This window comes from Notothenia coriiceps, unplaced genomic scaffold (assembly GCF_000735185.1).
Source record: "Notothenia coriiceps isolate Sejong01 unplaced genomic scaffold, NC01 NC01_scaffold00037244, whole genome shotgun sequence".
Classification (NCBI taxonomy): Eukaryota; Metazoa; Chordata; class Actinopteri; order Perciformes; family Nototheniidae; genus Notothenia; species Notothenia coriiceps.
The window spans coordinates 24,825,765-24,834,249 of record NW_011369945.1 but is presented as its reverse complement, the minus strand read 5'-3'; the positions used below and the strand labels follow the sequence as shown (position 1 = coordinate 24,834,249).

The 8,485-nt window shown below is 42.1% G+C and overlaps 1 long non-coding RNA gene across 1 annotated transcript in view; it reads right to left on the bottom strand.

Annotated features, from left to right (window-relative positions):
* Window positions 1-6,297, bottom strand: part of LOC104965070 (uncharacterized) — an 8,265-nt gene extending 1,968 nt beyond the window's left edge. The window contains exons 1-2 of the long non-coding RNA XR_800510.1: window positions 6,269-6,297; window positions 45-50 (exon numbers count right to left, since the gene is read on the bottom strand). This is a non-coding gene — a long non-coding RNA (uncharacterized lncRNA). The remainder of the gene's footprint in view (window positions 1-44; window positions 51-6,268) is intronic.
* Between the last annotated feature and the right edge of the window lie 2,188 nt (window positions 6,298-8,485).

The window sequence follows — 8,485 nt, the reverse complement described above, 5'->3', positions numbered from 1 at the left end:
ACACACACACACACACACACACACACACACACACACACACAAACCATGCCCTAACACAAACCCTGTTGATCGTCAACTATAGACTTTTTACTTTGAGCAAATATAAGTCAGTCATAAAGTTTTACGTTTGACTTTTCTATTATGAGTTTTATTTTGAAATGTTCACATTTAAAAAAAATTGTTCAGTTTAAATATTTTATTTGAACTCCATGAGTCTACCCTACTACAGGTATACGTATGCAGTTAGTGTTGCACCTAAGTCTTAAGGGACTGCTTGATGTTTTTACTGGTTCCTGCAGAGTGATGCTTATATTGTACAAATACATTGGTCTTTTAAAAAAAGCTATTGGATTTTCTTTAAAGGGTTAGAAATACAGTCCAAGGGTCTCAGCGTGTGTCCCTTTGCATGTCTGTGTGTTTATCCAAACAGCTCTCAAAGTGTTTCCAGTCTCTGCCAAGTTGTTCTGAGACTGTGAAAACACTCCCAGTTCTGGGAATGCAGGGCCCTGACACACACACACAACACAATTGCAGACACACACACACACACACACACACACACACACACACACACACACACACACACACACACACACACACACACACACACACACACACACACACACACACACACAGATGCACCTCAATCAACCAATTAGGTCATCAAGGGGATCTCTCATCACAAGAACAGGCTCACTGCCATGTCCAAATGATGGGGCGCTGACATACACACACACACACACACACACACACACACACACACACACACACACACACACACACACAATCCTCGTCTGGCTTCAAACTCAAGAGACACTGAACCACAGAATACATCAACATGTGCACACATTTACGTACACACTGCTCCAATGAAACAACACACAAACACAAACGTGGCCCCCTACTCGTTAGGGTTCCACTGATCAAAAAGAATGATGCCTCCCGTAACTATCTACCAGAGAGGGATGGAGAGAAAAGAGGAATTTGGACAAAAGGTGGCCCGCTGCGGCTCGGCGGCGGCGCAGACCGGCAGCTCATGGCGGCAGCCCCCTCTGTTTACTAGCGGCTAATTAATTCGCCACATATGCTGAGAACATCTGTCGCTAGTGACCTGCCGGGAGAGCAGAGGACGCACTGCTGCGACGGCCCGCTCCCCCCAAACTCTCATTAGCACACACACATTGGTTGCACACACACACAAACACAAAAAGAGGGACACACACATTCACATAGACATGGCTGAAAGTATGCACTTGTGTGTTCAGACATAGCTTCACATACCAGGACGTAACTAAGTTAAGACACTTACACAAACTTTAATCTTCGGTAGTTCATCACTTGTCTTTGTAGTATCCCTTCTGGATTATTAGGTTCAACGCACTGAACAATTCAAAACCAATTAAACCAATACATAAAGGCATCAGTGCTGATTTTTCACACCTTGGTGCAATTACAAATCACAAAATCACAAAAACTCACCTCTTCAATCTGGCTTTTCATGTGTGATTGTTTTTGTATTATTTGACTTTAACTTTAACTATATATTTATTTGTTGTGCCTTTCTTCTCTTTTCTTTTTTCTTCACTATTATCTGTAAAGCGTCTTTGAGCACCTGTAAAAGCGCTAACAAATTAAATCTATTATTATTATTATTATTATTAATTAACAATCTCAATGTTGATTTATTTATCTTCAAAATATTTGACTTATCACAGATTTGGGGAATGAGCTCAACAAGCTTTCTCGATATTCACCTAGAAAACATAATGGTGCCTAGAAGAAAATACGGAGCATTAACTTTCGCAGTTGACCAGACAATGTCATATTGGTACTTTGCACGTCTCTGCTTATTAGGGTGCAGTCAATTGAAGGGCAGCCTACTTTTAATGATGTTAAAAAATCTATTTGATAGAAAGAAGACCGATTGGGGAACATTCATGATGGCTATAATTTCGCTGGTTTTAAATAAATATCTAATAACTTAAACAAATGTGATTTCAATATTTGTGTCATTTTCTCATATTGACCACTGTTATGCTTTTATGTATTTAGGGAATTGTAGCCGGACAGAGAGAAGCACAGTCAACGCACACTGCTGAGCACACACATTCATACAAGACGTGTGAGTGTTTTAAGCTGTAAAAGAAAAATGTGTGTTATAGATTTCATATCAAGGTCTAAAGTATTGATATGCTTTGGGTAAAATATTGAAAAAATATTGACAAATCTTCCAACATAACTAATACGTTTGTATTCTTCTGTTTCCGATTTGTACAAACTGTATGTAATTCAGCACCTCTACATTGTTGAATCAGTTCCGGCCTATTCCACACCTTCGGATATATCTTGCACACTTTCTGTCTCCCACTCTGCCCTTCATGGCGCACTGTGTCGAAGCCGAACTTGGCAAAATAAAAAAAGTGAAGCCCTGCGAGTGTGCAAACCGCAGCACCAGCAGAAAAACTCCCACCAGCCAATCAGATTCATTAACCTCCACTATCCCACAATCCCCCCAGGGGGACCTACAGAGACAAAGACAAACTCTCCCCCCCTTGTGTCCTGCGTGTCCCCCTCTTTCTCCTCCTCTTTTTATCTCCCACACCCCATAACACACTCCCAGTCCCCCCAACCCTCCCTCACATTAAAACAACCAGACAGGGATAACTAACAGGAGCATAATTCAAAAACTTCTTTCGACAAAAAAAGAGTAATAACCATGATTATAGTCAACCTTTTGAGGAGTCTCCTACTGTAAATGATGATGGGTGTCATAATTAAGCATCAAGGTGCAGTGATGTGTTTCAGCTGAGCTATGTTTGGGCTGGTAAGGCATTTTAATTGAAGCTACTGGTAACCATCCAACACTTAATGCCATTATTATTTCAACTTTAATGTCTTTGATTTCCATAATATCAAAGTAAAATCTCAAATAAACGAGTCAACCGGCTGAAAATCCGTCAGTCAGCCGGTCACTTCAGTTGTCACCTCACCTCTCCCTGTTAATCTGATGAGGGATCAATCAACGCTTTAACATGTTTTCTGAGTCCTCACCTTCAGGCCTACAATGCAGCAAGCCAGTCTGTAAACCAATCAGTCAGTTAACAACTCTCGCCGTAACTCAGTCAACCTGACACTGAAGAAGTCAACAAGTCAGCCACTGTGCGAAGCGGCCGACCGAGCATTCAGTCAGTCAGGCAGCCACCCAGCCGGTGAGCCCCCCACCTGTCCCTGCTAATTTGGTGAGGAATCAATTAAGGCTGTGTTTGCTGAGTTCTCCTTGCCTTCAGCTCATCTGCTCCTCTCTAATGCAATTGTCCTGTGTGCTGCGTGCAGAGCGGCATAATAAAGTGATAAGGCTAATCAGGTTGGCTTCTCCTCTCCTCTCCCCATACGCACACTACACTTATTCTATTAGATGTGTAATGAGATTCTGCACTCCATCAACACGATGCCGCTATGCGTGTTCGTGTGCATGAGAAAAACTGTGTGTCTTTATGGCTGTGTGTATGTGAAAGTATGAAAGTGTGTGTGTGTGTGTGTGTGAGAGAGCTTCTGTTCTCGCAGAGGAAATTTGCTCCATTTACATTCTATCATTAGCTTGAAACAAATGTGCCCTTGAGCTTAGCGCCCCTGTCTCTCTCGGCTGCAAACACTTTACTTTGGCAGGCGATCATAGTAACATGCGCGTGCACACACAGACACACACTCGAAATACACTTCAGCATATAATCGAATAGAATAATGCACAAACACACACTTAAATGAAACTAACTGCATAAAGTGTTACTCAAATGAACGTGCGATGCTGCTAACGCGGGTGCGAGATCATTAGCTTAAAAAATCATCTTACTTTTCATTAAATAAACAAGTGTGTAAGCAAATATACACATTCATTCACTTCTATCCGTCTACTCATCCCTTCATTTATCCATCCATCCAGAAACTTTATCTCACCTATCACATACACACAAGTCGGTCTGTTCAACAAACCGCCAAGTGAAGACACACACACGCTCGCACACGCACACGCACGCACGCACGCACACACACACACACACACACACAACACAACACCACACACAACACACACACACACCCACACCCCCACCACAACACACCCCACACACACACACACACACACACACACACACACACACACACACACACACACACACACACACACACACACACACACACACACACACACACACACACACACACACACACACACACACACACACACACACACACACACACACACACACACACACACACACACACACGTGGAGAGAGTGAAGCTGGAGTAGAGGACACAGGGCTCTATGATGTGTAGAACAGTTCTGGTCAATGGGCCAGATAATGAGTTGCCATAAACAGCAGCAGTCTTCCACTGTCCAGCTCAGCTCATTACCGTAGCTAGCATATGTAATCAGTGCGTTGCTGGGGCGTGTCTTAATGTACTCTACTCTGCTGTTTCTCAAAGACAGGGTTGGGCCCGCAGGGTGGGTCACGGCAAGGTAAGAACGGATCAGTGGATCTTCCTGGGGAAACATTGGTGATTGGTATTCAAACACTGGCAGAGTTATTATGAGGCACATTTTCCTCCCAGTTCTGATGAAAGCCATTGAAGCTAAATAAGCCACGAAACAGCTCATTATGTGGTGCGAAATACTCCTTGTTAGTAGCAACAAATGTTTTATTTTTATTAAATTGCAAACAATGTTGAAGCATTAAGTGAAAATGGCTGCAAGCTAGTTATAAGCACATGCTTATATATTCCCTCTTTGTGATTGACTTCATTAACATAAATCAGTGGGAAGACTAAACAACAGAGGGTATAGAGTGTATGGGCATTTGGGAGGCCAGAAAGCTGTCACAGAGACATAATTAGAAAACACGCACACACCCTCACACACATACAAACACAATATCAAGCTGTGCACATCCTCATTAACTCCTGGAGAATGATAAAACACGATTCTCTCTCATCCCACCCAAGATTCTATAAAGAGAAGATAGTATTTCAAGCTGCCGACACTAAATCTCTAATTATAACTTTATTTGAAGAAAACAAGGGAGCACTTAATAAGCAAATGAGAGTGATAATAACTTGGAATATGGATCGGACCTAACCGAGTAGATTATAGGGGTGAACCCCCACTGAGAGAGACACAGAGAGAGAGAGGGAGTAGTAAATAATGGGACAGAACGAGTAAATTATGAGGCTAAATACTCAAAGCTGTAATTATGGCTTTCTTTGAATAGACAGAGATGAGTGGGAATGAGGATGATCGGATAATAAAAAAAAAAAAAGTTAACTGCCTTCCTCATTTGCTTTCATTCACGCCGTCTTCATTTTTCAGTCTTGGTTGTTTTTCCATTGTGTTCTGTTCTGCCAGATTTAAAGAAGGGACGGTTATTTGAATGAAGTAAATGAAGATGCAGAGGTTTCTCCTTATACTTTTTTTTTTTTAAAAGGGCCCTATTTTTATTTCACAGGTGAAGATCAGTTTATTCTTCAAAAGGATATCTTAACCTGTGAAAATATGTCTACAGCATTTCAGGAGCTCTGTCAATGTCTCAGAAAATTATCTCAAAATGACCGTTCAATCAGTCTGATGATAAAATGCCTCTAAACCTGCATTACATTAAAGACGGTGTAGGACCCAGCGTTTGTTGAAGGTATTGAAACATACTCTACAAATAAAGATGGTTACCATTAGTATTCTTTTTAGTAATTAGTCAATCCTGATTTCTAGCGCTTCGATGTTTACCTCTACATTTATTATTCTGCTCTTGCAAGTCCTCCTTCTACATTGAAATGAACTACTAAATCACTTAAACTTACATTTCTAATACTTAATTAACACAATGAATGGCTGCTGGCACATTAACCGACAATGACAGTATTATACATAATAGCTAATGGGAGATAGTTCATATACAGTACATAATGTTGGCTAATCTGCAAGGTCTTTGTCGGACAACGTTTTATATCAGCAAAAAAAAACGGCCATATATACAGAAACAGTGTCTTCTCCATTTTCAACCTTGCAGTTTACAACGTTGCACTTCAAAAATATGGAGCTTGGACATTTTAGCCTGGGACAGTTGCTTTTTCTTTGTCGCTGTTTTTAGTCCTGAACCTTTACCCTACTGGGGCTTCATGAGCACATTTTACCCAGCGCTAAAAGACACACTGGCCATTTAAAGGCAAATTGTTATTCATTTTGACAGCCTGACAAAAAGGCAAAGAGCACAAACCCACAACATCATCATTAAATAATGCCATGTGCCTTAACCCACTGAGCTGTCTGACATAATAACAATCCTATTTAATCTTGTGCTACGAGTCAGTGTAGTTGTAGTTACGAATCGTTGCTACTGTTATGACTTTTCAACCCCAATTTAACACATGATCCCAGCTCTCTCCAAGGTCTCTCTCCCTTTGTGTCTATCACACACTCTTCTACTTTCCCTCAACAACCACTTTTATTTTCTCCGTCTTCCATCTGTTCCCAAATCTCTTTAGATTCGTTTTGAGTTACAGGATATGAAATTGACTTAAAGAGGAGTATTCACAGAGGGCTTTTGCCATTCAAGGTTGATTTCATTTTATTCGCTATCAGGGCTGTCTGTCTGCTTGCATGTTAAAGATATGAGCAGAGTGTGTGTGTGTGTGTGTGTGTGTGTGTGTGTGTGTGTGTGTGTGTGTGTGTGTGTGTGTGTGTGTGTGTGTGTGTGTGTGTGTGTGCGCATGTTTTGGGGTGTCGCTGGCAGATGTCAAACAGTTGAAGCCTCACACAGACGTGCTGACAACTCTCTTAGTAACTGGGCACCTTAGGGGGGCAACACAGGTGTGTGTGAGAGAGAGGGAAACAGACGTGACCTACCCCCCTCCATCCCATCCCATCTGCATCCTGACATCTGACAGGGGCTTCACACCAGGCCAATCCAACAATATGTGTGTATGTGTGTGTGCTTGAGGTGCCTCATAGCCAAACGAAAGGTAATAGTATGTAAATGACCCCACATATGTCATCCACCAGAGGATAGGGATGGACACACACACTTTCCCCCCTCTCTCCATTACACCCACTCACACACACACACTTTATGCCCCAAGGGTTGTGGGGTCTCGGCCTCTGTCTGATTTCTTTGGGTCAGTTTCTCACAGTTCTGACAGGGTCACACACCTCTCCTCTCATTATTAACCTGCAGTAAAAAACCCACGCAGCCAAACATTGAGCCGTATATATTGGTGTGTGTGAGGGATTTAGAGAGTGAGGGAGAGTGTGTGTGAAGAAAGGAGAGTGACAAACTGTTCATGTGTCTGTGGGAAGGTGATTGAGACAGAGAGAGATGGAGAAGCGGAGGTGTGTGTAGAGAGACAGATAGATAGAGAGTCACTTGGTTCTGTGTGTGTGTCCTCGGGGCATTACCTATCACATTAGCAATATGACAGACTGCCCAGCCTCCTCTCTCATTTCCTGTCAATCAAGCACAGAACATCACATTCAGCCAACAATACCTCACTTTAAAGAGAGCAACCACCAAATTACAGCTTTAAAATAATACCACCGTGTGCTTCAGGACAGTTATGCGACATATATATGAACATTCGGCACTAGTTAGTAGCCGTTACCCTCTGTGGCCATTTCCCCGCAGCCATTTCCAGTCACAGATAGGTAGCTTCAATATTAATACTACACAACAATTGCTGTGAGGTAGAACACAAATCATAAATATTTTAACAAATATAATAAGTGTAGGGAATATTTGTAAGTTGTCTCCTTTTATTCAGGTCACACACTGAAAACTGAAGAAGAATCACAGAGGAAAGGGGATCAAACTAATAACAAAACATATTGCAAAAAGAATAGAAAAAGACAAGTGTGTGAGTATGTGTGTGTGTGTGTGTGTGTGTGTGTGTGTGTGTGTGTGTGTGTGTGTGTGTGTGTGTGTGTGTGTGTGTGTGTATATACATGCATGTCTGGAACCTCACTTTTTGCTATCATGAGTCACAGTGTGCTGTTAGATTTATCAAGAATTAAATCCCCTCTAAATTCCATCACAGTTACTGACAGGATTACAGTGTGTGTTTGTGTGTGTTAGTTTGTGTGTGTGTGTGTGTGTGTGTGTGTGTGTGTGTGTGTGTGTGTGTGTGTGTGTGTGTGTGTGTGTGTGTGTGTGTGTGCAGTGACAGGTGATGAGAGAGTCCTGCGGTACTGTGGTCACTGCTGATGCACAATAGGATTATGACCAACACCTACCTGTGTGTGTGTGTGTGTGTGTGTGTGTGTGTGTGTGTGTGTGTGTGTGTGTGTGTGTGTGTGTGTGTTTGTAAGCTATGCAGTGACCATAGAGAGAGAGGCTCCTGAATGATAAGCAGTGACTACATCCGTCTTTGTTTCCTCTTCCTTTGTCTTTATCTATCACTCCATCTATCTTTCCAACCATCTGGACCCTCTGTCCCCCCCCCCCC